The sequence below is a fragment of the Elgaria multicarinata genome, chromosome 14 (genome assembly GCF_023053635.1).
Source record: "Elgaria multicarinata webbii isolate HBS135686 ecotype San Diego chromosome 14, rElgMul1.1.pri, whole genome shotgun sequence".
Lineage (NCBI taxonomy): Eukaryota > Metazoa > Chordata > Lepidosauria > Squamata > Anguidae > Elgaria > Elgaria multicarinata.
In genome coordinates this window covers 29,948,279-29,963,724 of record NC_086184.1, presented here as the reverse complement: position 1 = coordinate 29,963,724, position 15,446 = coordinate 29,948,279, and the positions used below count along the sequence as shown (strand labels likewise).

Here is a 15,446-nt window from a genome sequence, read left to right as displayed (position 1 = left end):
TTCACAACAGGACAGATTATCACCAACACCAGTAGCTTATAGACAGATTGACAGGGCCGTACGGATACCCAGGAAGGGAGGCAGACCAAGGGAAGGACACCACTGGTGGTCACCTACAGCCCCCAGTTGAAACCACTGCAACGGATCATCAGTGAACTCCAACCCATCAGCAGCACGGACACTTCTCTCTCACAAGCCTTGGGAGGCAGAACTGTCCTGGCCTCCAGACAACTTCCCAACCTGAACCCTAACCAGCAACAGGACACAGGACAGAGACACAGACAGAGGGACCAGGCCACGCAATAGACCCAAGGGCCAACTCTGCCCCCACATCTATTCCGGCAACACTGTCACAGGACCCACCAACATCAGTCACCCCATCAAGGGCTCTTTCACCACCTGCATCCTTATATAATTTGTGTTACATGCCATCCCTGACTTTGTCTATTGTTAAGTTCTTAATAAACACACACACACATAACACGTGTCTTTCCCCCCCACTTTTTTCAACTGCACATTATCAGATTTCCAACTGCACATTTTTCCCCAACTGCACATTTTGTGTTCAACTGCACACTAAAAAAAAAACACCTGCAAGAGAGAGAGAGGAGGGGGGACAGGTTAGGAGCAGTAAGCTGCAGAGGGTGGGCTGGGAGATGGGCGGCAGCAGGAGGCCCGGGGCTGCGATACTACTCTGACTGTGTAGGAAGGGGTTGGCAACCAGCAGCTGAAGGGGGCTATGGACCTTACAGTCAGCATCACATTAGCTGTGCCTTAGGATGTGGTAGAAAGCCGCCCCCATCCCAACACCTCTGATGCAATCAAGTTCTCAGGTTCCCAGCAGGGGTGGGGAACTCAGGCCCGCGGGCCAAATCTGGCCCTCCGTGACTCCCCAGATGGCCACACCCCTTTCTCTTGGCCCTGCCCCCTTTCCCCATACCACCAATTATTTGGCAGTTTCCTGGCTTTTGCACATTTTTCACCCATTCTAAGAAGTTGAAATGCTCCTCTCAAAGCTTCAGTTACTAGCAATAAGAGCTTTGCGCTAAACCAGGGCTGCTGTTTTTAGTATTTTGGCCCCACCTCCTTTGCATTTGGCCCCGCCCACCACCGGAACACAGCCCCCAAGAGCTTCTCCAAAACAGAATTTGGCCCTCAGACTGAAAGGTTCCCCACCTCTGCCTTAATGGAAATGTTTCAAAGAGTTTCCTGCCCACTTACTGAGAACAAAAGAGGCATCCTTGTATTGTACAATTATGGAAATTAATTAATAATTATGATTAATTAATTAATAATTATTAATTAATTAATATTGCCTTATTTATATGCAATTTCCATGTAGTTTGCCCCTCTGGCATCCTTTCTTTAAGAATTAAAAAGGGAACTACACCGTTCTCCCACACCTTGGAGGGAACCCTCAGGTTTGAAAGAGTACCAAAAACTTTAGGGGGGAAAGCCCAATGAACTCTGAGTATGTTCAGTGTCCACAAAACCCTTTGAGAGCCTGGGGCAGGGAGGTGGAAAGGGAACGGAATGGTGTGTACTGGAAACAGGCATGAGTGGAACTCTGAACAGGAAAGCTGCCACATTTTGTTGCAGACACCCACACACTGCATCAAGAGCCGGAAAGGAGACTGTCGTCTTCCAATCAGTGAAGGTGAAGGACCTTGGAAAGTTCCTTCAGTTTTCTGAATGGTTCTGACAGAAACCTGGAGTGGATTCACTGCCCCACCGTCCTAGGAGCCACCAGCCTCCACTGCTTCCAGTTATTGTTGGACTGCAAGTCCCATCATCCTGCACCCCTGGCTGTGCTACTTGGGAGCAAGAGGCGACAACATCCGGAGGGGGCTGTGTTCCCCAAGCCCTGATCAAGAGGATCTGGTATCTTTTTTATCAGAGGCAAATCAACAGGGATGATACAAGATTTAAATGCATTTTTTTTGGGGGGGGGGGGGACAGATTTCAGATCATTGTGAGTCATACAAGCAAACCCGACCTGGCTTGAGTTAAAAGAAAAGAAAAGGAAGCAGCCTGAGGACCCTGAAGAGCGCACTGCTGCCCATTGCCTCCTCTGAGATAAGTTCAAGGGCACCTACTCCCAGGTAGGCATGCATAGGGTTACAGTGCATGGGAGCGTGCCCGTCGGTGCACGGGCAGATCGATCCTTGCTCCAGCCAAGCCCGTTCCTGTGGGCCGCTCCCCGCCCCACCTGGCTTCCCCGGTGCCCTCTCGCCACCCACCTGTCCCGGCACACTGCTGTGAACACATCGGCTCTCCCCTCCGTTCAAAGAAGGCGAAGCAAATAAATCGCAGCCGTTGCTGCAGCCGCTTGTTAGCGGGAGCCTGTTTTCCTCCTCCACTGTGCATTCAAAATTCAACAGCCTGCGGGTGGGCGGGGGGAGAGCCGATCTGGGCCCAGCCGCTTTCTCCGAAGAGGCTGCCCGGCCGAGGGGTTGCTGGGGACCCTCCTTCTCGCCCACGCCGCCGCCTCGCCGCCTCCCCTCCCAGACAGGAAGTGCCAAAGCTGTGAGTCAACCAGGAATTCCCTGTGGCCTCGCCCAGCGGTGGGACAGGCCTCGCTTCCCAAGGCCGGCATCTCTAATGCAGCCAGAAAGAAGGGGAGGGGGAGGAGCGAGGCCTGTGCCGACCACTGCACCCGCCTCTATGTCAGCCTTCCAGATGTGCTGCACTGCAACTCCCAGAATGGGGGAGGCTGGGAGTTGTAGATCAACACATCTGGAGGGCACCCAGGTTGGGGAAGGCTGCTGTACGTCACATCTTCCAGCCACGTCCAGTTGTGACGGCAGAAGACGTGCTCTCTCGCGGCTGGGTACCAATTGCTAGCCAGTTCGCATTTGGAGCTCCAAGTTTGCAACGGCCACCCTCTCTCGGTGTGTCTCCCTTCTCCCTGTCGTTGTCACCAGCTGCTATTGCGCCCCTCTTCTTTCTCATCATGGCTCCCACTTGCTTTGCTCAACGGGCAGAGAACCAGAGAGCCAGGAGGCCGTGGCATCTCCTGCTCCTCCTCCTACTCACCGCCACCATGGTCTGGGCCAGAGCGAGAAGCAAGTGACAGAGCGGGCTGCAAGGCTGAAGAGGAGGAGCCAAGCCCAGGAGCAGCTCTTGACAGCGGCCCCTGCCGGGCCGTGGACCCTGGGCAGGTGCCCCCCCCCACCATGCCTGCCTACCCTGGATGCCAGCCCGGTGCCCAATAGCGGAGGGAGGCACCAGGGTGCTTTGGCACAAGGTTTTGCTTGCTCACTTTTGTGCTTGTTTGCAGAACGGCCTTCGCTAGCTCCAAGAGCGATTGCATATGGAAACTAAGTTTGGGGACGGCATGAACAGAAAGCTTTGCAAGCAGTCGTTCTTTTCACTCAGTTGGGAAAGGTAGACTGCTTGCGTTAGTAGGAGTCCTGGCAACGGACCGCAGCAAACAGCTTCGTTCGCAGGGCTTGCCCCGTTCTTAACACAGTGCTGAGTTCTGTGTCAGGCCGGGCTTCCTGTACTGCATTTCCTCCCAGGGGAACAAGAGGTACATTTTTCTCCATCCACAGCACTTTGTTTACAACTTACAGCGGCGGGCGGCCCCACGGCAAACTGAGAAGGAAACGTTTCAGGCAGCCTCCAAAACCGAGACAGGATCTACACGACTGCCTTAAAAAGGTTTATGACAGAAACCTCTTTTGTGTCTGGTCAAGAGGGCAGGGCTCCTGCAGCTTTAACTGTTGTGATGAAGAGGGAATTTCTCCAGGTGCTGCGTGCATGCAAACGACACCTGCTGACATTCCCTTTTCTATGCAAAGGTGAAAGATACAGGAGCCCGGTCCTCCTTTCCATAGGGTCACCCTACTCCTGTCCTACCTGTGGGCTTCCCAGAAGCACTTGGCTGGCCATTGTGTGGAGGGAATGCTGGACTACATAGGCTTTTGGTTTGGGAATTATGGGAGTTGTAGTACAAAACATCATCTGAATAATCTGAACTATTTTGCAGGCCTGCCCAAACTCTACCAGAAGAGGCTTCCTGGAATAGAAGACAATCTGGAAGCTCAAAAATGTTAAGCGACAAGGTTCTCAACTGACGTTCCCTATGGAAAAGAAACGGATGTCAGATGGAAGTGGGGCCTCAAAGGCAGATATCTGAGGGAGGGAATAAGAGGAAGGATTGCTAAAGTGCCCAAACCTGGTGCTTAAATGTAAGCATGAAGCATTTGCCAAGCTAAGGTACGCTCCACAAAGACTGGTTCTGTCGCAAACACACACACACACACACACACACACACACACACACACACACACACACTCCCTATCACTTCCTCCATCCATATTAATGCTGATCACACACCAGTTCTTCCAGCCCAGAACTACACCTAATAATGTAGCACCACTGATGTGCTAGAACTATAGATATGTACAGAGCACATCACATTGCCCTTGGGAAGGATGTACATGGGAGTAACCAGTTGACCAGCCTTCCGCAACCCGGGGCTGCCCAGATGCATTGGAATACACTACCCATAATTCCCAGCCAGCATGGCCAATGGTTCCCCGTGTTGGAGAAGGCTGCAATGGACCAAAGAGAAGGGGGGATCACCTTGTTTGGAATGAATGCATTCTACGTGCGCATCACACTTTACACCTGCAGCACCACCGGCTGTCACAAAGCACCCTGGCTTTGACAGCAGAAGGGCATGAGCTGTGAGCCACCAAGACCCCAAATCAAATTTAACTTGGGCTAGAAAGTTGCTCTGTGGTTTTGGGCAAGCCAGAACCCTCTCAGCCTCTGCCCCCACCCCAACAATCTTTGATTTATGAGGATAACAATACTTGCCCATCTTACAGGGTTGTTGAAAGGGTAACTGAAAGTACACAACTTGAAAGTGTTATATAAAACCTACAAGTCATAAATATGGGGGTGGACGGGACTGAGCCACTTCACAAAATGTTTGGAAAACAGCACATATCAGCAAGTTCACCGATAGAAAAGCGTTTTATTGAAAAATGGAGCATTTCTTTCAAAGTACTCGAATAACAAGGTTCATTATGGATAACAGCCTGCTGGCTGGGGGGTGCTAGGAATTGCAGTCCAACAGAACGGGTGGGCACCAGATTGGAGAAGGCTGATGTAGAACTTCACTTGTTATTGGGAAGAATACAGGAAGACACCATTCTGCTGTGGCTGGGTGGGATGTTTCCATTTTAGATGTTTCCATTTCCCAACAGGGAAACAAACGCCAGAAAACAAGATCCACATGGACCAAGTAACCAAATGGTGCCACATGCGCCAGGAAGAGGGCCTCGCCCAGCGCAGGACAGCCACACAAAAGGTTCCGTCTTTCTTCCTTGCAAGATGACATCCCAGAAAAGCACACGAACACCTGAGGGATAAACCCCCTCTGTTTTGAAACAGGATAGAAAAGTGCCCAGGCTGCAAAGCCAGTTCGCTGCCTGCCACCCTCCACCCTCATTGAAACCTGTCCTTCGGCTAACTTCATAACAACTGCCAGATTGTGATGTTCAGTGTCAACTGAGGTCAGCCTGGCCACGGTGGTTCATGGGCAGCGATCCTCATGATTCAGTTACTGTACTGCACTCTACGTGGAGCTGCCCTGATTTGGAAGCTTGAATGCCACACTAGAGGAATGCCACACTAGAGGCCTTCAAGAGGCAGCTGGACAAGCATCTGTCAGGGATGCTTTAGGGTGGATTCCTGCATTGAGCAGGGGGTTGGACTCGATGGCCTTGTAGGCCCCTTCCAACTCTGCGATTCTATGATTATATGAATGCAGCAATTAGGGTGCTCAGTGGGACACCCAGCCATGTGCACATTACACCACTCTGGGGGACACACACACTTCACTGGCTGCCTATGCGCTACTGAGCCACATTCAAGGTTCTGTTGTTAAAATACAAAGGCCAAAATATCTCAGGACCGGGATACCTAACGGACCACTTTCCCCTATATACATCCAGCCAACATTTAAGATCTTTAGAAGACACCTTGCTGGTCATTCCATAAGCAATTCGGAGGGTCACCCACCCTTTGCACCACCCTCCCTTGTGTGCTTTGGGAGGCAGAAAATGTGCAAATATATTTATTTGCAAAAGCTTTTCAGGGCTAGTAAACAATGATTATGATGCTACTCCATTTTATTGTTTCTTTTCATTACATATATATATATATTAAAAACTTGTCTTTGCTGAGCATGCTTGGTCTTTATTGGGATGTGTTTGGGGTATTTTTCCTTCCTTAGTTTGTTGGGGGTGGGGGGGTGAGTGAGTGTGTGAGTACTTCAACCGAGTCTGGAGATACCCTCCACTTGTTCTTTGGTGGCTCCGTTTTTGTCTCCAACCCTGTTGGCACTCAACCACCTGAGTTGGTAATGAGAAGGAGAGCCGGCAAGGTCTGCTCTCAAAAGTCGCATACAGGGGACTTTTCGGCCTACTACCCAAGATCCTTTGAAGCGGCGATACCATGGATTGAACCTGGGCCCTTCTGCTCATAAAGCACATGCACTGCCAAGCGGATGCACTGTCCATGCGCTGGAAGAGGACTCATGGAGTCATGAATGGCATGCTCATTCGTAACATTTGCTGACTCACAGCTCCCCCCAGCCCACCCCGCACAGAACGCAGCGATGGCTTTCACGACTAGGCATAATTTCCAGGAGCATCAAGCATGCCTTGTACATTTTGTCACTGTTCAAAAAACCAATTAAGAGAGATGGCAAGCCGACGTCCCTTGATGCAAGTGAGATACAAAAGACAGACCATAAAAGAAGACACAATTCTCCTTCCTGAGTTGCCCCCCAAAGACCTTTGCAGGTTAAACAAAGGAGTTGCACTCACCTTCCCTCCCATCGTAGGAATGCATGATTAATGCAGCTTTTAAAAAGGAGCAAGCAGCACTGAAAGCCAAAACGGCCCCTTTTCTCAGATGGGGGCAGCGATTACGACAGAACGCTCCGTGCTCACGCAATGACTTTCTAAAGTCATCCTACGAACTTGTCCGTGGGGTGGGGTGAGGGGAAATTACTCAAAAGCAGAATGAGTCACTTACGTAAAAATCCCTTTAAACAGGATCCTAGTTTCCTGTTGGGTCATCTCCTAAAAAGGCCCTTCAACTGATGTTTCTGCATTCTCACTTAGCCTTCCCCTAACCAGGAGACCCCTGCAGATGTGTTGGGCTACAACCACCAGCATCCCCAGCCAACACCTCTGGAGGGCAACAGCTGGAGGGGAGGCTGTGCTAGTCCCTTCCTTCCAGAGGCTTTTGGCATCGTAGGTGTGCACGATTGTTCTCATGAGCAAACCAGAGAAGCAATTTAAAAAGGTGTCGACTTCAAGTGGGTAGGGTACACAAGCAGCCGGAGAACATCCAACTATGAGGAGGCAGGACCTGATACTCCAGGAGAGCCGCCGTTTTCATTCATGATTTGGACAAACACACGGGAGGGGGCACGATGCAATTTGCAAAGCATGCAAAAGGAAACATTGAGCCCTGACTATGTTTACTTGGAAATTCAGCAGGATTTACACCAGAGTAAGTGGCCATAAGGTTGCAGCCTTAATAATCTAAAGATACTATTGCTTCACATTTACAGAGAGAGCTCAAAGTGCTTTACAAAAATCTTGGAAGTCCTTACAACGACCCTGTATGGTAGGTCAGCATTATCTGTATTTTGTACATGGCGCATACAGAGAGGCCTAATCTACACCAAGCACTATGAAAGTGGTATGAAAGCGGTATACAAAGAGCCACACGACTGCTTTATAGCGGTATTGAAGTGCACTGACCATATACCGCTTTCATAGTGGCCCTAGTAAAGGTATTACACTAATTTGGCTAATATGGATCTTGAAATGTAGGTGAAATATTATCTAATAACTCTCTCTCTCTCTCCTTGTAAAAAAGAACTCAACTTTGCTCACTGGTGATCTGATCAGGAGCCAAAGCTAGTAGGAAGCGGGGTCAGCTATTTAGCTTTCGAAATGTGGCAAATGGATCCCTAGAACAACTAGAAGGGGCCCCTTCCACAACGCCCTCACCACAAATGGCCTTTGGTCCCGACTACTGGCCATCTTTTAAGCCACAATGGCTCCCAAGATGGTCTATAGTAAACACACACTTTAAAAACCATTCAGGATTCAATCAAAATCAAATCAAAACGGTTGTCCCAACAAGCAGCTTGTGACGTCGCAGTCTTCCTCGCCGGGTCAGTTGGAGGCCTGACACAGGGCAGCCCTAGGGCTTGTGCAAAGCAGGCCCAGAGCCTTTTCAAGTGCTGCGGCAACAGCAAAAAGACAGCTGGAACATTGGCCACGGCAGCTGCTGCTTCCTAGGGCATTCTTCTTCCTGAACAGTTGCTGGGACCAATTTGCAAAAGGTTCCCGAATGCAGGGCCCGCATGAAAGCTAGGCATGGTCAGGCACCTGCCAAGGGCCCACACCCCAGCAGGGGCCCATAGAAAAGCCCCCCTGGAGAGGCTGCTCCTCTTCACCATTGAAACCTGCTTGCTCACCTGCCTCTCACTTTGGCCCAGACAACGGTGATGGGGAGCAGGAGATGCCCCAGCCTCTTTGCTCCCTGGCTCTCTGCCTGCCAAGCAAGCAAGTGGGAGCCATGACGGAAAAAGAGGATGAGGAGCAAGAACAGATGGGGACAATGGCAGTGAGAAGGTGGGCTCACCCATGGAGGGTGTCCTGCCCCGGGGCTCTCCCAAAACTACAGCAAGTAGCGCCTGAATGGTCCATCCAAGACCACAGTGGACATTTACTAGGAACTGAGATGGTCCTTGAAAGCACACTGAGATCTGAACACTAATTTTTATGTTCAGGATCGGATTATGACATTTGGAAACAAGAGTGTGATCATAGGCTAATCAATTGCCGGGTGATGCTGAAAGATTCCTTAACCCTTAACTTAAACTGGTGCCCTCCAGATGTTTTGGACTACTACACCCACAATCCCTGACCAGTGGCCATGCGGACTGGGATATGGGAGTTGAACATCTGAGGGGGTACCAGAGTGGGAAACTCTTAGACTGGGTTTGGACAACACAATAACCAACAGTGGGTTAAATAGTCAATGGATGGTTATTGTGTTGTGTTGTATGTCAAGACTTTTTCACATCACGGTTGGTTGTTCGGCTAAAATAACCAACACAAATAACCAACGCAGTGCAGAGTTGATTATTTGAACAACCGGAGGTTGTGTCATGTGTCAGGCACGGTTGACTATTTCGTTGTGCACAGCTGGTTATTTTCAGTGACTACAGAGTCCCCTGGCAAGAGCGACCAAAGCAGCGGCTGCTGCTCTAGTCTAGCTGGCAGAATACACAATGGCTGGTGGGATACCAACAGGAGGACTGCAGGGGAGAGAGAGGGTGGGAGACGTGTCAATCAAACACACCGTTGACTAATAGTTAACTCAACGCTGGCCTTAATCCACCCCATGGTGGTTATTATTATTATTATTATTCCGCCTTTTTCTCAGTACTGGGACTCAAGGCAGTTTACAAGATTAAAACATATACAGTTAAAACATATAAATATAAATTTACAAAAGTTAAAATAGAATTAAACCCGTAATACTAAAAACATTTTTTAAAAAATTAAAAAGCAAATCACAATTAAAAAATCCAATACATTAACACAGGTCCAGAATATTCCCAAAGGAATATTTTTGCCGGAACAAAAAAGTTTTTGCCTGCTTCTGGAAGTGTAAGAAGGAGGGAGCCAGTCTAGCATCCCTGGGAAGGAAGTTCCAGAGCCTTGGACCGACTCAGAAGCTGTGATTATAATTGTGGGGGGGGGACCCCCTTGATAACCAACCATGGAGTTGACTATTATCCCATCATTGACTCTTGTGTGGTCCGAAAGCAGCCTTAATTTAGCAGCTGCTGCCTTAGAATAAGGAAGATAAGTCAACAACATGTCATTGCATGAGATCCGGGTTGGGCAGCTTGTGGCCTTGCAGGATTTTCCCATTAGCCCTAGCCAGGATAACAGTAAGGGATGATATGAGTTGTAGACAAAAACATCTAGAGAAGCACAAGTTGCCCACCTCTGTATCACACACGTACACCTTCCACTCTTTTGCCTCTAACTTCCTATCTGCGGGTGATCTCCAGTTATGCTGAAGGTTCATGAAACACTCTTCTAGAGGAAGACAAAGGCCACAGCTAGACCAGGTTTTTTTACAGCAACGATCTTGCGATTTTATGATCGTTGCCCGGGTCTACACGTGTTGCGCAACATCGCACCTGCCATTTTTGTTGTTGTTAAAGCAGACGGAGTGCACGAGCGAAAAATTGTTGTTGTTGTTTTAAAATTACTTTCCCCGCTCCCCACCCCACCCCCGATGGGCACAGAGCTCCTGAGGAGCTCTGCGCCCCATGCGCGGTTACTCGTGAGGAGCCGGGACAAACAGCGATGCCCGCCCACACGTTCAGCGGTCTTGGGATCAGCCCGAGACCATGGAAAAAGAGGGCTAGAAGTGTCAAGCGAGATCCTGGGGAAAGGAAGGGATCATCCCTCCCTGCTTCCGGGATCCCCTGTGTGTCATGTGGGCCATTCGGTTTAAGACCCTTTCATCCGAGTTTCCTGGAGAGCTGGCCGTCCAGCCAGAGATACATCACAGCTTGTTTACACAATTGAAGAGGGTAGCATTTCACAAGCTCATAACCACACATCCGGGCTCCACCGTTGTTTTTGGAAACCCTGGGTACTGCAGAACTGCATCCGGACGGTGCAATTCGCAGGGGCAAGAGGGTGGTGGGAGGGGGCTCTCAGCCCTTTCCCTGCCTGCTTCCGCCTGCCATTTTTTCTCCACCGCTGGTCTTCCACCAGACGCATCTGCGGCACAGCCAGCGTCATGCAGCCCTCACAAGCCAACCTCAACTCCTGTTGGCGCTTTGCAGAGGAAAAGCGGCAGCACAGGGTTCAAGGCAAAAGGCGGAGGCGGAAAAAGTTCCAGGGTCAATGTGTGAAGCAGGGTAATTGAACCTCAGTCCCACGGGCCAAATCCGGCCTCCTGGGGGTCAGCAGAGGGCCACACCCCCTTTTCTGGTGGTCTCTTGGCTTCCGCACTGTTTTCCCACCCTCCCACCCCATCTGAAAGGATGAAATGCCGATACTGAAAAGGCCCTAAAAACATGTTATTTTACCTTGGCTTTCGTATGATGAGTATTGCTATTGCTATTGTTGATCCTCCTGTTTTTATTGTTGGTTTTATTGTTTTAATTGAGGTTTTACGGCTTTTAATATTTTATTGCTTTTAATGTTTTATGTATTCTACTGTTGTAAGTTGCCTTGTGAGGGCTTCTGCCCTGAAAGGCGGCCAAGAAATGTTTTAAATAATAAATACAGAAATAAATAATTTCCCGGCAGGAAAAGCTTGAAACTAAAATAGGCCTGTAATTTTGGTATTTTGGCCCTTCCCTTTGTGCCGGTAACCCCACCCACTACTGGATTGCGGCCCCCAAGAGCTGAAAGAGGTTTGGCACTCCTGGTTTGAAGACGCCCATTCTTACTGCCCAGACCCAGAATGCCAAAGGGGTTTTGGCCACAACCTGCGGCCGTCATCCAGGGGTTATTCATAGGTGACTTAGGCCACAGCTAGACCTAAGGTTTATCCTGGGATCATCCAGGGTTCGCCCCTGCCTGAGCACTGGATCCCCTGTGTGTGGCGCAGAGCGGTAAAGCAGCAGCTTCTGCAGCTGAAACTCTCCCCACGGCCTGAGTTCGATCCCAGCGGAAGCTGGTTTCAGGCAGCCGGCTCGGGTCGACTCAGCCTTCCATCCTCCCGAGGTCGGTAAGAGTACCCAGTTAGCTGGGGGAAAGGTAATAATGGCCGGGGAAGGCAACGGCAAACCACCCCGCTATAAGGCCTGCCAAGAAAACGTCAGCAAAAGCTGGCGTCCCTCCAAGAGTCAGTAATGACTCAGTGCTTGCACGAGAGGTTCCTTTCCTTTCCTTCCTGATCTAGGGATAAACCTTAGGTCTAGCTATGGCCTGAGTTCAAATCACTACTCACCTATGAACCTGACGGGGGCCACAGCTAGACCTAAGGTTTATCCTGGGATCATCCAGAGTTCGCCCCTGCCTGAGCACTGGATCCCCTGTGTGTCACCTAGATGAACAGGTTTGACCCCTGGACGATCCAGGGATCAACCTTAGGTCTAGCTATGGCCTTAGTCTCTGGGCAGTTGCAGATTCCACCCACTTCTGTGTACTCGAGATAAAATCCCGCTAATGTTGACAGGAGCTGTTCAGCAAGTCCCTGGGACCAAAGCACATGCATGACCACCCAGCTATGACCCAGGCCATCTGACAGGAATAGAAGATTTGGGGCAAATAAAAGGAAGGAGTTCTTCACACAGCACAGAGTTAAACTTCAGAATTCACTACCACAAGGTGTAGTGATGGTCACCACTTCGGATGGCTTTAAAAGAGGGTTGGACAATTCCTCGAGGAGAAGGCCATCCATGGCTACTAGTCCTGACGGTTATGTGCTACCTCCAGTAGCAGAGGCAGTGTGGCTATGCACACCAGTTGCTATGAACACGGGCGGGAGGGTGCTGATGCACTCATTTCCTGCTTGTGGGTTTCCTGTGGGCAGCTGGTTGGCCCCTGTGTGAACAGAGTGCTGGACTTGATGAACCCTTGGTCTGGTCCAGCACAGCTCCTCTTAAGTTCCTTATTGCGAGTCAGGCAACTGGTCCAGTTGGGTCAGCATTGACCCACATAGCGACGTAGAATGTCGTCTGGCCTAATTCAGCCTACGGGAGTTAATTTTAGGAACCCAATGAACTGTGGTTGCTAAACCACTCATCTCTTTCAACAGAGTTCTTCCATTGAGGTCGTTCAGGCATCTTCGATTTCACTGTCACTACTTATCAGTTCCACTTCATACAGAGACATATTACTTACTTCTAAGACGTATTCATATTCGCAAACATACTTGCTAGGGACAATCAACTGAAAAACGTTACAACTTTGGAAATGCCAAGCAGGCCTAATACTGTATTTACAAATGGCATCCATTCTAACGTATTTACTAATGAATTTATGAAATGGAAAATTTTCTGTGGAAAAACTGAGCACTGGAACATTTTCTGCCCCAGATCACTGCAGTAGGCGGCAGCCCGTTTTTCTCTTTCTCCACGTCTGATGTGACTGGACATGGACATGGAGAAGAATTCCCCCTGCCTCCAAGATGTCGCCAAGCAGAGCTACAAAGAAATCATTTCAGACTTTGAAGTTCTGGGAAGGAAACTGAAGAACTTTGGGGCCCAGGTAGTTTTCTCATCCATCCTCCCGGTTCTTGGAAGAGGATTAGAAAGGGAAAGAAAAATACTCCGGATGAACGACTGGCTTCGAAAGTGGTGCCGTCGTGAGAGTTTTGGATTCTGGGACCACGGGCTACGCTACTTGGAACATGGACTGCTGGCAAGGGATGGGTTGCACCTCACAAGGGCTGGAAAGAATGAGTTCGGCCACAGCATGAAGAACTTCATCAGGAGGGCTTTAAACTGAATCTTGCGGGGGTGGGAGACGTAAATTTTGAGGCAACAATGGATGAAGGCCAATGCACCACAGTACAGAGAACAGCTCCAACAGAGTCCCAAAATAGTGTCTGCAACAAGGTAGGAACAAAGCCAGACTATAAAACACATGGTCTTCGATGTCTATATACTAATGCCCAGAGCATGGGAAACAAACAGAATGAACTTGAACTCTTATTACATGAAGGCAAATACGACTTGATAGGTATAACTGAAACTTGGTGGGATGACTCCCATGACTGGAATATAGCAATTGAAGGATATAACTTGTTCAAAAAGAACAGAAGAAATAGAAAGGGAGGTGGAGTTGCACTATATGTTAAAAATACCTATCCCTGCACAGAAATACAGGCGGATGAGATTGGGAGCCCCGTCGAGAGCGTCTGGATTAAAATAAATGGGGCTAGGAATAAAAAGAATATGATAATCGGAGTCTACTACCGACCACCCAATCAAGGAGAAGACGAGGACGAAACTTTTGAGAAACAAATTGCCAGTGTTTCAAGGAAGTGTGATGTAGTAGTGATGGGGGACTTCAATTACCCTGATATCTGTTGGGAGACCATTACTGCCAAAAGCGGCCCTTCCAAGAAATTCCTGACATGTATGGGTGATAACTTTCTCCTACAGAAAGTGGTGGAAGGAACTAGAGGGTCAGCAATCCTTGACTTGTTATTGACCAACAGGGATGACTTAGTGGATAAAGTGGCAGTTACGGGAACTCTGGGGGAAAGTGACCACGTCATACTTGAATTCTCGATTATGAAGGAGACAAAAGTCGAGCGTAGCCATACACGTACTCTGGATTTTAGGAAAGCTGATTTTAATAAACTCAGAACTATAATAAGTAAGGTCCCGTGGCAAGGGAGCCTAAAAAGAAAAGGAGTGCAGGATGGGTGGGAGTATCTAAAAAATGAAATTTTAAAGGCACAGTTACAAACAATTCCAACAAGGAGAAAAGATAGAAGACAACAGAGGAAACCAATGTGGCTCCACAAAAAGCTTATTGATGAACTGAAAACAAAAAGGGATACATATAGGAAGTGGAAGGAAGGCCAGGCTACAAAAGAAGAGTACAGACAAGTGGCGCAGAAGTGCCGAAATGGCGTCAGGAAGGCTAAAGCTGTGAATGAGCTGAGATTAGCGAGGGATGCTAAAAGCAATAAAAAGGCTTTCTTCAGATACGTGAGTAGTAAAAGACAGAGGAAAGAAATGGTGGTTCAACTGCTTAATGAGGATGGCAAATTGATAACAGATGACAAAGAAAAGGCTGAAGTGTTCAATTCCTACTTTGCCTCGGTCTTCTCCCAAAAGCGGATCTATGACCCCCCTGGAAAAAGTGAAGCAGAAGTTGAGGGGGCAGGATTGCAGTTTGAGATTGATAAACAAATGGTCAAAGAACACCTAACTTCCTTGAATGAGTTCAAATCCCCAGGGCCCGATGAACTGCATCCAAGAGTAATGAAGGAGCTAGCAGAAGAACTCTCAGAACCTTTGTCTATTATCTTTGCAAAATCATGGAAGACGGGTGAGGTGCCGGACGACTGGAGGAGGGCTAACGTTGTCCCTATCTTCAAAAAGGGCAAAAAGGAGGAACCTGGGAACTACAGACCAGTCAGCCTGACATCCATCCCTGGGAAAATTCTGGAGCAGATTATAAAGAAGTCAATCTGTAAACACCTTGAAATCAATGCAGTGATTACTAGAAGCCAACATGGATTTGTCAGGAACAAATCCTGTCAGACTAATTTGATCTCATTTTTTGATAGGATAACCTCCCTTGTGGACTGTGGGAATGCTGTGGACGTCATATATCTTGACTTCAGCAAAGCTTTTGACAAAGTACCACATGACATTCTGATTAACAAACTAGCTAAAAGT

General features: G+C 48.8%; 2 protein-coding genes across 2 annotated transcripts in view; one reads left to right on the top strand and one right to left on the bottom strand.

Annotated features, from left to right (window-relative positions):
* The window catches only part of COQ9 (coenzyme Q9), a 198,304-nt gene that overhangs the window by 19,046 nt on the left and 163,812 nt on the right, over positions 1-15,446 (top strand). The window lies entirely within an intron of this gene.
* Positions 1-15,446, bottom strand: part of BCAR1 (BCAR1 scaffold protein, Cas family member) — a 61,246-nt gene that overhangs the window by 26,910 nt on the left and 18,890 nt on the right. The gene's annotated exons all lie outside the window — the stretch shown is intronic.